Source organism: Austrofundulus limnaeus, unplaced genomic scaffold (assembly GCF_001266775.1).
Source record: "Austrofundulus limnaeus strain Quisiro unplaced genomic scaffold, Austrofundulus_limnaeus-1.0 Scaffold87, whole genome shotgun sequence".
Lineage (NCBI taxonomy): Eukaryota > Metazoa > Chordata > Actinopteri > Cyprinodontiformes > Rivulidae > Austrofundulus > Austrofundulus limnaeus.
The window spans coordinates 857346-872155 of NW_013952489.1; positions in this window are offsets into that span (position 1 = coordinate 857346).

Consider the following 14810-nt stretch of genomic DNA (forward strand, 5'->3'; position numbering starts at 1 on the left):
GTTTAGCGCTGATGAAGCTCTATCCATCAGGCCCACCAATCAGTGCCCCCCCCCACCCCCGGACCCTCAATTTATCTGAAAAAAAGGGTATCTGGACATACAAAACAATGTTTATTGCTCAAAAAATTAAACATAGGAGCTTCAGATTTTCGTTGGCTGTTTAGATCTGATGAGGGGCTATCCATCAGGTTAACCGATGCCCCCGCCCCCCCCACGAAAAAATTGACCCCCATCCAAATCACTAGAATTTTGGGATGCACTTAGTAGCATGACATTTATTAGGAATAAAAGACTTCTGGTTCTGGTGCATTTGTGCGTGCGGGGGTCATTATGTTACCGCTATGCGGTAGTTTGATAAACATTTACTTCAACTGTAAAACAAAGACTGTAAACTTATGAGGTTCACTAGATCTTCCTATCCTGCCGGTGCAAGGCTCTTTTTTTCCCCATAGATTCTGAAAGTGAGCTTTATCCACCCAGTAGTTTAAACTTTCTACAAAATCTGAAGATCATCCCTTTTAAATGAAACCAGAGAGCGCTGACATAGGAGAATGTCGAAATGACTCCGCAACTGAAAATTTGGATGGAAACAACAGAGCTGCTTTGTGAAAGGAGAACCTTAGCTTAGCACAAACACACACACACACACACACACACACACACACACACACACACACACACACACACATAAACACACATGTTTGTTCTTGAACCCCATAGGGACATTCCATTGACTTCTGAACCGTATCGACATTTCTACAGCCTAACTCTGACCACAAACCCTAAGGCTAACCTCACAGGTACCTACCTGACCCTAAAACTAACCTAAACTCAATTCACACCTTGGTCCTAAACCCAACCCCCAACCCACCAATGGCATTTAAACCAAATGGAGAATCAAACTTTGTCCTCAAATGCACCAGTTGTCCCCAAATGTAGGATTTTTGTCTTGAAATTGCCCACAAATGTCACCAAAGCCGTAACCACACACACACGTTTTTTCTTGAACCCCATAGGGACCTTCCATTGACTTTCATTCTCTTTTTTAGACTTTATGGGCTCGACACACGGGAGGCGACATCGCTCGCTCTCCATTCATTTCCTTTGGAAGTTGTGCGGTGAGGCGACAATCGCTTGCTCTCCTCCAGCCAAGTGACCGGCAAAAATCGTGCAAATTTCGCGCTCGTACACGTAGATGTGCACACACAAGCTTTTGATGCGACATATGAAAGTTGAAAAATGTTAAACTTTTGTTGCTGTCTCTTAGCGTACAACCAATCAGCGAGGGTTTCACTGACTGACCAATGAGCGGAGAGGATGCTACATACTGCAGTTAGCTAACACTTTCACCAAGTGATTACTAAAAAAGGCAGCTTTGTGGGAATTTGTTGGCGCCAGGGTGAAGTTATCCGGTAAGTTTTTCCTCATAAAATTGTACCTTGGTGTCTGTTTGTTTTTTCAGTATCATTAGCATCACAAGATTTGTTTAGTTTACACGTCCGTAATGCACACCCCCCTTTTTTGTGAACCACCAATAACCTTTACAAGAGGCAGTATGAGAACCAATCAATTTTCAAAAAGACAAGCGACCTGAGAGCGCGGTTCGCAACGCTGCCGTCGCTATCGCGTCCCGTGTTTCGGGTATACCCCGGCTGCAATGACAGCCGTTAATCGCTGTAGTTTGTCGCTCCTCGAGTGTCGACCCTTTACCCTGACCATACACCCTAAAATTAACCTCACAGGTACTTTCCTGACCCTAAAACTAACCTAAACCTTGGTCCTAAACCTAACCCCACCCCCGTAACATGTATTTGGACCGTGGGGACCTGACATTGGTCCCCATGATTCACTTCGGTCCCCACGAGGCTGCCTTTTTTTTTGGGAAAATTTTGTTGGAAAAACCCGTACACACACACACACACACACACACACACACACACACACACACACACACACACACACACACATATACGGTATTTATAGGGGTGCAACAATATATGTACCCTTATCGAACCGTATCGAACACACTTGTATGGAACAATACAGATTTTAAAAATTTACTTTATCAACTTGTCTTCTGAAGATGCTCTGTGTTAAACGATCAGTGGATCTGTGTTCGACTACTCCACCTAGGCTGCATTTTTGAGTGGAGATCCACTGAGAAACTTGCTGTTTCAGCAAMATTTAATKWAAAAACTGTACTTTTGAGGTTAAACAAATGTTCATAATTAATAAAAATAAATTACAAGTTAAAAGGGGCATGGAAATTTCTTTTTTTTCCTATCAAAAAATATCTAACAGTGAGACAAAAGTATCGAATCCAATCGTGAATTTTCTGTATCGTTGCACCCCTAATGTGTATATATATATCGACTTGTGTTCTCAAGCTAATAATGTTAGCTCGGGAACTAACGCCATACATTTATATTATACATATGGCATTAGCAATATGTGAATTAACACCAAATATTTATTAGTATTAGTAAGTATTAGCTTGGCTCTCTAATGCAAAAGCTAACAGGCTAAGATTTTTGTCCCATAAAGTACCACTGGAGTCCTTCATCCACATTCAATTGTCATTTCTACATTCTCCTGTCTGTCAAGGCGCTCTGGTTTCATTTAAAAGGGCTGATTGTCAGATATAGTCCAAGATTAACCTTCAGGGTGGATAGAGCTCCGTTTGCAGTGCACCGGAGGAAAAACAACTCACACCAGCGGAGGTCTGAGGACCTAGTGAATGTCATAATTTACCCAGTAGGTTTTGCAGCATTAATAAAATGGCACTCTCTGTATGACAATAAATTGTTTAAAATTTATTTTAAATAACTATACAGCCTACATGATTTTTACAGTCTTTGTTTTACAGTTGAAGTAAATGTTTATCAAATAATGTCTAACGTTACAACTTGGAATGGTGTTTCTACTGGAAAGAATGTCTGAGCTACAAAACTCCAAATAAAGCTGTTTTTTTTCATGTAGTATGATGGCAAAATACCAATGATTTTAATTTCTTGCTTTGTTTTTGTTTTGTTTTTTTGTTTTTTTGTCAACAATGTGTGATGTCCTGCTACCAAAAGCCATTCAACACTAATCCAGATCAATGCGCACAATTTGGTGCACAGTTTGTATTTCTTGTTTCTAAGCTGAGAGACATACTGGACCATGAATGTTGAAGAGAACAGTCATAAGCATACTTGGACTCTATTTGGTACCCTGAAATTTTTTTTTATAAGCGGTTACCTACATTATGAGGAGTTGTGTTGCCTCACATTCAAAAAAAGGAAAAAAATAGTTAAATTTCGTAGTTAAAAACCTGCTGATCCTTTCCGTCGCCGAGCCTTTTTCCTGTTGACGATACATCATGTGACAGTGAGTCTATTTGTGTCACAGCAGGTTGGGGAAAATGTCAGAAACGAGCAGCTCCCCCTCACATCTGCTGCACAAAAGGCAGGAAGCTTTCCTCGCCGCAGCCGCTGTTGAGGAGCTCCGTGCAAGAAAGGTCAGGCCAAAAGAAGTTGCATTTTCCTCACTTGACACTTCATCTGTCGTGTCAAATCTGTCCATAACTGGAAGAGAGTCTAAAAACATACATGTGTTGTCCCTGGGGGTACTCTTCCGAGCAACACTGTGCATCTCTGTTTGTATCAGCAAACTATAACACATATGCAGAAATATGTCGAGATAATAGATGTGTTTATTCCCATCTCATAAGACACATGTCTGCTCGGGAAGCACGCGTGTTCAAACATTAGAAGCCACGCTCAAACGCTGCTTTTCCCCTTCGTTCCCCAGCCACGGCAGAAGGAAACAAGGTGCGCAGCCTAATATGAAGATGCAAAGCAATCATGGAGCAGCATATGGAAGGAGACGTAAAAGCTAAAAGCCTTTCATAAAGCCCTAACAGATTCAACTCATTGTTCTCCAGATGCCAGTTAACGCAGCCAATTGAGATTTTAAGCATTTCTGAACAACAAGAGGTATTTAACACCAGCTTTCCACACACACACACACACACACACACACACACACACACACACACACACACACACACACACACACACACACACGCGCGCGCACACACACCGCTTCACTTATTGTTTTTCCCTTTTGATGGAATTTGCTTCAAAGCACGCCTCTTAACGTTAGCAGATCATCCGGCTCGGCCCCCTCGTTCTCACATCCTTAATTTTTTTTGCCTTTCTTTTTTTTTGGCAGCTCCTCATTTGAGGTGTTTTACCTTTAGGAAAAGAACCATCAAGATTTATTAAAAGCAAAAAATAACTAAATAAATAAAATAAAACAACAAAGAAGATCTGTTTTTCCTTTGCCAGGGAGACTAAACAGAAGACAAAATAAATAAAAAGAACATGAGCGGTACGTATTAATGCATGCTCTTTCATGTCTGCTTTGCAGGGTTGTGCAGCACCAGGACCAATTTCACTAATACATCACATTTGTCAAAATTAAATCTAAGACTAGGGCTTTTGAGAGAGGACGTATGTTTCTTTATGGAGAGTTGGGAAGCAGAATAAGGCCCAATTAAAAATGTTTCTGAACCGGAGCGAGAAGTGTGTGTTGAGGGAGCAAAGAGTCACATCATACATTAGCTTAGCTCCCTCTAGTGCACAATCCAGGCACTGGTGCATTCACAAGCAAAAAAATACACCGAAAAATGTGCATTTTAATGTAAATCTGCTCATGTTTCATGTTCTTGAACCTTATTTACATGAGAAATGGTTTTTATGTATGAATTGGACATTGTCAAAAAGTCAAAGCAACTGTGATTTTATTCCAAAACAAGTTTTACATTTTTGCAACAACAGCAGGACAAAACAATTATAAAAAAGGGACGCATTTCTGTTTAATTTGAATGCTTTAAATCTGACTCACGGACAACAGTGCTACAAGGGTATTCTTAAAAGAAATGCAACTAAAGTAGAGAAATAAAATAAAAACTGATCAAAAGAAACAGAGAGGCAACTGATTCTGTGCTGCCAAACAGATTTTTGTGATTGTTTACAGACCAAAATAAAAAAAACTGAGAAAAGTTTGCAAAACTTCACCCTCACGCAGCAAAACACCAACTCAGATTTTCACAACTGTAAGCTCAGTATTAGCGTCACGCTTTTTGCAAGATAACACATTTCTCTGCACAGGATTGGATCATGATGTCTCTTCACTGACGTATCAAAGAAAACAGACAAACACACGTCAGGTTGAACATATCCTGACCACGTGTAAATGTATTTCATTGAAAACACTCCGATAAGCAGCGTATTTGTGCATGAACTGTGCAGGAATGAATTCACACGAGGAGACTCTTCCCACGATGCCTTGCAAACGAGGCTGTAGCCAGTGTGTTATCTGAAAAAAATATTATGGCCAGCTCTGTGGAGACGTGATGCCAACTTACAGTTTCTGTCTGCACAAACGTTTGCCGAGATCACAAGAAGAAAACTGAAATACATTTTCTTCAGATTTCCAGAACGACGGACTTGATTTTATGGTAGAAATATATCTGCACAATGTGCAGCGTTGGTTATTAAACATGCTCAAACCTGCAGCTTGAGGAAAATAAAACCAGGACCACTGAACTATTGCAGCCCCCATTTGTCTTGAATAGCACTTGGTGAATTTATATTTATACTTCCTCTGTAAACAAAAAAAAAGGTCTTATATGATAATGGCATTTGGTTTTCATAACATACAACAAATTCCTGATCTGTGACATAGTTTTAACAGCTAAGGACCTTGCTGACACGGAATTTCTAAGTAAATATTTAAACTACATTTAGGGCTTTAAGAAATACATATAAACTGAGCAAGGCAGACAAAAACCATCTGGCTGATGCTTAAAAAGTAAAATGAGAAAAAAAATCTAAAGGTGTTTAACACAGCGGTCTGAAGCCTGCAGCTTTTTTTGTAGTTTTGACAAAAAATACCATAAATATTTATAATATGTAAAGCCACAATAGGAAGAACTAACCGAAGCCATTTGATTTCCATCTTTCTGCAATGTGTGAAGTCAGATCCATTGTTTGTTCGACCATTTTGTTCATTTCAGTTTCAGCCACACAGTTTGCACTTCCTGTGAAATCCACCAGGAATGTTTATATTTTCCACGTTTGCAGTGAGCTTCTGAGAGGAAAAACAAGGTGCAGTGCTGCAAACTCTATTTAACTGTTACACAATGTCATGAAAAATGATGCAGTCATTCTGAGAAAAAGTTACAGAATGTTTCATAAATTTAAAAAAGTTTCAGTAAATTCATTTATCTGTCATTATTAGAGAAAATCCAGTGAGACACAAATATCCAACAAACTGTCTTTTTTATGGTTAATGCAATTCATTTATGCAAATCCATATTTTGTTTTAAAGTGAGCCACTTTTTTAATTTGTCACCCAACTCAGTGGTTCCAACTTTTAAAGGAGGTGAAAAGAAAATATATTTTCCCCTTTTTTATGTGTCCTTACTATTATCATGAAATATAAAAATACTGATAAATGTCAGTGTTTTTTTTTTTTTTTGAAAATGTAGCATTTTATTTAATTATCAGTTATGAGTTAGAGTATTCTAATTTAATGTAGAAAAAAGTTAGAAATGGCTGTTTTGATTGCAAAAGCTGCTGACTCCTGTTTTATGTGTAAATGATTTTTCTAATAATCAGATTATTTGATTCAAGTGAAATGAAATGTTTTTGATTCGTATATACTTTTGATAAGTGTTTCATTTTGCAAAAATGTTTTCTTCTGCTAATTCAGTGTGTGTGTGTGTGTGTGTGTGTGTGTGTGTGTGTGTGTGTGTGTGTGTGTGNGTGTGTGTGTGTGTGTGTGTGTGTGTGTGTGTGTGTGTGTGTGTGTGTGTGTGTGTGTTAACAAAAGTGGCTTTGTTTTTACTTTATTTTCAAAATTGTCCCCATGTGATTGCAAATAACTGTAAATAACCAAGTATTTAAATCCATAACCTGGTATTTGTCGTGAAACAACAGAGTACACTAAAAGACAGCAGTAAACGTCACACAAAGATTTCATAAACAACAGAGCCCTCACAAAAAGGTAACAACGAAGCAGTCCCACTCGGAGGCAAAGAAGCACTTGAATGGAAACACAGAGCCGTGTTCACTGAGTAATATCTGGCAATTAATCACTTGATTAATACGGCCTTAAACACACAAAGTGACAGTGACAAATTCTGCCTGCACGTTTGCGATGCCGAAAACGATAATTGTCCAATGAAAGTCTCATTTTTCAAAAAGTGCGGAGCGGAGCTTCCAGTTCAGCTCATGATGCAAGTCGTTTGGGTTCTAAAAGCAGAACCTACGACACGCAGGAAGGTTACTTTTAATGAAAATAGGATTCATGTGTTTGTCTCCTCACATCATGGAGACCAGTGGCTTGAACACGGCACCAAGCAGACAGTCATTAAAACAAGTCGTTCCTCAGATGTAGAGGTTGCATCAGATGTTGCAAAAACCAGGAGAAAATTAGCTCTGGAGTGTTTTTGTTTTCTTTTCTGCTTTTCCCTTTTTTTTTTAAATATTTTTTGTATGTTGAATAATTTAAAAGGCTGGGAAAAAAATTGTTTTTCTGCAAATCGCTGCCTAAAGTCCAAAAATGTCCATCAACAACGAAGCGACTCAAACAAAGCAAGAGAACAAATCTTGTTAAAAATTTATTGCGCCTGTCGCAGCCGACGGTGCTCCATGACATCCTAAAAGGACAATCCAGATCAGGTTTTGGCTCATAAAATAAAGATTTACTTCTGACATCAGAGCAAGGAGGCAACGTTTTGCTGATCTCACACTGTGCTGTGTTTCTCCTCCATGGTGACCTAATTTTTGCATCTCCCTCCCACCCTCCTCCCTAACGCCCTCGCATTTTCCAAAAAAGATTCAAATTAATTTGAGCACAAAGTTAAAAGATATTGATAAAAACAAGCAAGTTGTCCGTCAAGAATTATTATCCGGATCCTAAATCAGAGGATCACTTTAAGAAACCATGTGACGCGGGTATCAATAATGCAAAAACAAATCCATAATTAAGAATTTATGGCGCTGCAGTAGAAACTGGACACTTTTTCATTTTGAAGCAGGCGACACTGACACTGATAAAAGCTGAAGTCAGAATCAATTGATTAATGGTTGTTAACTGATGGAGCCCACTTTTGATCTGAGCCAAGGCAGCAGTTCTATGAAAATGAAAACTTTCCTCACCCTAAAATCCCTGGCTTCTTTTATAAGTGCAAACTAAAATCTGTTTTACTGATTGCACCGCCCTCTTTTCATTTCCTGTCATCGCATTACATTCTTTAATAAATTAATCAACTTCAAAACTTGCAGGTTCAGCCTTTTGAAGTAAACAACGTCCACATTAATTGATAAATGAAGTTGTCAGCTTCTAAATAAGAATTTAAAAAAAATTTCGATAAAAAAATGCTGCACGTGGAACCGCCACATAAGCACAACGAGCATGTCTGCTGCTGCTGTGAGAAGCGCATGGCACCGGCATGGCTCCGCCGTGCAGAAGCCTAACGCCTGCAGCAGAAGGGCTGCGGCTGAGAGGCCGGCCAGGCGGCCCGGCGGCCCGAAGAGGAGCTCTGGGAGCTGGGGGTTCTGCAGCAGCCGCTCTCCCCTGGTCCTCTGCTAATGAGCTCAACCGCTGCTCCTCTACAACATCACAGGCAGACAGAGCAAAGACGAGGGCAGCACAGGCTCTGCACAGCTGCAGCAAAAATTAGTTGTTTCAATTTTTTTTTACTTTAATCAAACATTTCTGACTACGATTTTCAGAAGCAAGATATTCCATGGCAGCGAGTGATCATCAAATCGCCAGTGTCAGTTACCAAAGTCAGAGATTGATTTTAATGCAACTTTGAAAGATATCATTGCTGTTCATCTACAACTGATTAGTGTTTGAATACAGCTTAAATTCAAGATGGATGCCTCCAATAATCAACATTACCCAACACAAAACTAGTTACAACTCCATCAGTTTTTCAGACATTGAGCTAAAATTTTGGTTTGGTAGTTGCTGAGAATCAGCCTCAACACTAGCCTGGTTTAAACCAGACCCTGTCCTTCACTTTGCTTCGTACTAGGGTCTGGACTTGATGCACAGAGAATCGATTTCTTGCAGGAGGCGTGGCCTCTGCTGAAGCATGTGTGTGTTGTCAGTGTGAAGGAGGCTAAGCTAAGAAGCTAACCTGAAATCTCGTGTGCTGTAAACAACCCTACTGAGAGGAGAAAAGTACCGAGCCAAACGAGACGACTGTAAATGAGAGCTGCTGCTTTGTCAGACAAATTTAATTTAATTTGGAAGCCTTATCAACACGGACTGGCTTCATTCACTTCCTCCACTGCCGTATGCTGAAATAACTAGCAGATACTGCGCAGAACATCGACGTCATTCAAAACTCCGCCTTCTGTTCTCTGATTGGCCCAGGTAAAATAAACTACAAGAGACACTGCGCTGAAAATTGACGTTCTGTTCTCTGATTGGCCCGGCTAAAAATCTGCCAGCGAAATCCTTGTCTATGGGAGAAGTCCCAGACGGAGCAGAGAAGGGAAACTAAAATTGAGCGGAGCTGCGTAGGAAGGCAAGGGCCAGGCTACCTCAACACATACACTGAGCACTACTTTTAATACATCTTTGCTTAAAACGTTTCCAGAAACTGATAGAGTCAACCCTGCCTGTCAGCAAAATATCTCATGAACCAATAAATGGATTTTAATGGAATTCTCAATGTAATCATTAAATGTACATCTACAACAAATAACTGTTTGAGAAACCTAATTCAAGATGGCTGTCAGTGCTAAGGCCAGTATCTCATTGGGCTGTGTGTCTGCTCATTGTCTTTAACCTGTCTCAAGAGTGCTAGTGCTGTCTTATGATACCTGCACAGGAGATCTGCTGACATAAAGCATGTCCAGGTCTAAAACAAGTAGGAATTATCAAAAAACAGATGCACGTTTGTTTGTACTCTTCTCTAAGTGCACTCCAGTCGCCTAAATCATAAACGAGTGCCGGGATGCCAGTATGAGTACAAATGGTGTATCTGGGCATCTAAATAATTTGCCTGTCCTAAAGTATACTTTTGCAGGCCATCCAAACAAAACTTGGCTGTATTTTTCAACAACTAGCTACGCTAAATCACCATGGATCGCTGTCTGCTTGGTTGCAAACACATTTTCCTTATTCAGTCAGTCTGCAATTGGAAATTAGCATATTTACTTGCCAATTTGAGTTTCAGCACAGTGAGATACTACCCTAAATCATCATTTGAAACAGAAAACTGACTATAACTTACTCAAATGTACAGATATTGAGCTAAAGTTATAAGAGTTATAACTTGTCCTCAGAACATACTCTGAGCAGTAACATTTTGTGCCATATCACGAGATCTCGCACATGTAACAGAATTAACCAAAATGACTAAAATCATTATTTGAAACGCATTCCTTCAAGGAATGCTAGAACTTTACTTTTTTCCTTTGGCAAGTCTGGGTGCAGATGTCATTTAACCCACCAACAAGCTGTCACACAGTCAGTGTGGGATAAAAGTACTGGAAGCTGTTGCACAGGAGCCCCACCAAGAAGCCTTAAAATCTCCAAACTTTGAGAGTTTCTTAAATACACACTGATGCTTTTTCTCCTCCAACTCTTCAGTAAATGTAATGCCAGGGCTTTTCTCTGAAAGATTCACGCAGTATTCAGGCTGTGGTAGGATAATCCAGCCTCTTCTTGGAAATATTTTTGGTCTCACAATAACCAGCGCTGAACTTGTGCAGAGTTTGCACTTGTTTTTCCTCTGCCTGCCTCCTGCGCACAGCACAAATCACTTACCCACACCCTGTTTAAGAAGAGTTCTACATGCAACTAACGTTTTCTTAGTCTAGTTCTTTGTACTTATGCCAAAAGTATTAATTGTGACTGGTATAAATACATGTACTATTACATCCCCATTTACCACCAACTACCTAAGGGCAAAAGTTAATCAACATCTCTCAAGAGCCACCAGACAGATTTTAGGAAAACTCTCAGGAAGTAATGACTGGTTGTACTTCTACAAGTCTTTAACTATGGCCATGTCCAAATTCAGAGGCTGGGTCCTCCGAAGGACTCGACCTACTCGGTCTAGGTGGGCCAGGTCCTTGGTACACCACGAAGACCGGAAAAAAGTGGCTGTGAATTTGGATGGTCTAGTCTCCTGCACTTATGGTGCGTTCACACCAAAGACGATTTCAGTGTCAAAATTGTGTCCAACGCTTCAAGTTGGACACTTGTGCACAACGCTTGTTATTTAAACGCTCGACGCACATCAGGAGCTTTTTTCCCCCTCCTCTGCCGGTCTTTCCTTCACTGTCAGTCATTAACTGTGTTTCCATTGACCATGAAAATGCGCAAATTAGAATTTTGAAAATAAATTTGCTCAATGGAAACCTGTCAGTTTCGGAAAAAAATTACATTTTTTGACAAACTGTTTTTGCGCTAGGATGAGGTGGTTTTCGGCTGTATCAAAATTGTTGTTTTTCGCAAAACTGCAATGGAAACACTTTTTTCACATCACGGGAGTCACGTGATCAACAAACGGCTGTTTCTACTGGCGAAAAAGACAATGACAAAGAAGAAAACAGGAAGTAGAAATAGTAGTAATATCACAGAAGTAGTATAAAATAGTAAACTCACCGACGACAATTTCCCAAAAACACAGCAAACGTAGCCGCTCCCAAGCAGGGGCTTGTCGCTGGAAAGCCTCGAAAAAAAGACGTCGACGTCTCCTCTGATGATGAGCGCTAGTGTCGTGGTAGCAATATGCTATGTGTTTACATCCATCGCCGCCATGTTTGTAATGACKTATCGCGAGAACAAACGTATTCACGTGTGACTTTTATAGCATTTCTTACTTAATGGAAACACCGCTGTTGGGAAACTGTTTTTTAAACATTAACAGAATATCGACAAAGTTTTTTGCACATTTGCAATGGAAACGCAGCTTCTGTTAAATGGTGGATGAAATAAAGAAAGTGGATTTGCTTTATTTACTGAGAGCAAAAGCACGTCGTGGTCACGATATAGTTCATTCATAATTAATTCACCAGAAAATTCAGAGACATTCTGAGTTTGGTAAGTTTCACCACTCAGGAGCTGCGAGTTGACGAGGCTCACTTTTACTATTTTTGTCCTGAGCCCAGTTTGATGAGCCGCTGACCCACATCTCCTGCCAGGACACCGACCACAGGCACTCAGTTTCAGCTAAAGAGCTCCTGTCCATCTGTCTCAGGTTAGTGGACATTGTTCAGTAAACTATCCCGTCGGAAAATGTGTCACTACGTCACACAGTGGAGTCTCTGATTGGTTGACGCGCCGCGTCGAGCTGCAAATGTTCAGATTTTCCAACTTCAGCGTTCGACACGCTTGACGTCGAATGCTCAAAACGCGCTAGATGCGTTAAAGGCAATATTTAGTGCACGTTTATTTCGCTCTACCAGCTCGTTTGATTTCTGACAAAAATAATATTTGAGAACATGTCTATACAAATGAAAAAAGCATTAACAACACAACCGCTTGAAACTTTTAATTTTTTATTGCCAGATTTGTATTTAAAATGTATTCCTTTCTCTCACGTCCACCTTTCCTAGCAGAGAAGAATCTCTGGTTGGCCCGCAATGCATTATGGGATATGGTGGGCCGAGAAAGATCCATGGAACGAGGACGCATTTGTTGGCCACATTGGAGGAGTCTTCGGATTTGGACAGTGTGCAGCGCTGTAACATAAGTGTCCAACAAATTCAGCCTTCACTACTGAGTATTTGCCAACATGTCTGAATCAGTCAAGCTAATTTTGGTGTGGTAGTAGCAGAAAGTCATCTTGAGCTCTAGTACATTTTGCAAGATCTCACAATATGACCTGAGATAGTGCATAAAACAGTTTACAAATGTTGATGAAATCAGCTATAACATCATGCCTTCTTAGCACAAGATGATCTTGGTTTAAAACTCTGGCATAAAAACAGGTGGGTGATATGAATTTCTTCTAGGAATGCTTGGTCTAACAATGTCAAAAATTATTCTCAAAAGATTCTGCTGTAGAAATTATTAATTGTAGGCTGCTGAAACTGGTTGGAGGTTTGTTTAAAAAGCAGAGGCCTTTAAGTTTCTTCCAAATACCAGGAAGAGAATAAGACCTACAGTCTATTAACAAAGCGGGATAAGAATCAGTCTGATAAATCTAAATTACACCCATGTATGGGACTCACCCCACACTGAGTATCTTTCACCATCTTGATGGTCTTTTTATCCACAACAGTGGTGAATAAGACTTCCAACAATTACACTCAGATGCCTGATAATGTCTTCCCAAGAAGCAAACAAATTGATTTCTTTTTACTCCTGTCAAAAAAAAAATCAACTTCCAGTAATTACAGCACATGGCAAACAAGATGAAAAGAAAAAGTGAAGGGAAAGAAAGAAAAGAAATTTGCAAAACATATAATTTTTATTTTTTTTCCCCAAACATTTTTTCTAATGATATTGTAATAAGATGCCGTGCAATAGAGTGGGAATGGAAAACGTAATTACATGCATTAGTTTATCTAAGCGCTTGTATCGTCGCAGATCCATCAGTTTTTCAGAGCTCATCTGGAAGCCCATGCATCACTGTCAGGAGCCGTTTGATGGGGGGGAAAACGTGTTCATTTGTTAGCTTCGTTTAAAAGATGGCGCCTCAGATTCACTTAGTTCCAGACAGAGCAGAGCGGTTATGACAGGACCATTACAAGAAACCACACATAAAACAGAAACTAGGTCTGAGACGGAGCACTCCGCGCTTTGGCAACTTCATCAGCTTTGTGCATTAAGGTGATTACAGTCAATGAGGAAAGCTGCAGTCGTGTGGTGTATGTTAATGATGAGATGATGATGATGATACAGAAACAGCTTTTCTACCTGCACTCACATTAGCTAGTTACCTAGCTTAAAATCCTTAATATGATTAAGCCGAAATACGAGTGCATCTTTTAATAATAAAACCAAAACATCCACAACATCCAAAACAACATGCCACTGGCTTGCACTGCTGGAAAGGAAATAAATTCCTGAAACATCTCAACTAACTTCTTTTGATGCAGAGGAGCAGCAGCCAGGGTTGTAAAGTAACTAAGTACAAATACTTCATTACTGTACTTAAGTAGAATTTTGGGGTATCTGTGCTTTACTTGAGTAATTATTTTTCAGCCTATTTTTTACTTCTACTTCTTACATTTTTACACAGTTGTCTGTACTTTCTACTCATTACATTTTTAAAAAAGGTAAGAAGTAGAAAGTCGTTACTCCTATTTCATTACAGCTTGTTAAAAAATATTATCCTCCTGGATAGAGTGAATTTAATTTTGGTTGGATGAGAAGTATAATTACATATCCATCCATCCATCCATTTTCTGTACACGCTTCTTCCTTTTCAGGGTCGCGTGGGTCACTGGTGCCCATATCCAGCAGTCACAGTGCGAGGGGCGGGGTACACCCTGGACAGGTCGCAAGTCCATCACAGGACCATACATAGAAACAAACGAGACAAACAACCATTCACTCTCTCACTCACACCTGGGGACAATTTAGAGTTATCAATTAACCTAACAGTCATGTTTTTGGTCTGTGGGAGGAAGCTGGAGTACCCAGGGAGAACCCACGCATGCATGGAGAGAACATACAAACTCTACCCAGAAAGATCCCCGGACCGGGATTTGAACCGGTGACCTTCTAGCTGAGAGGCATCAGCTCTACCAACTGAGCCACCGTGCCACGTTATATATATA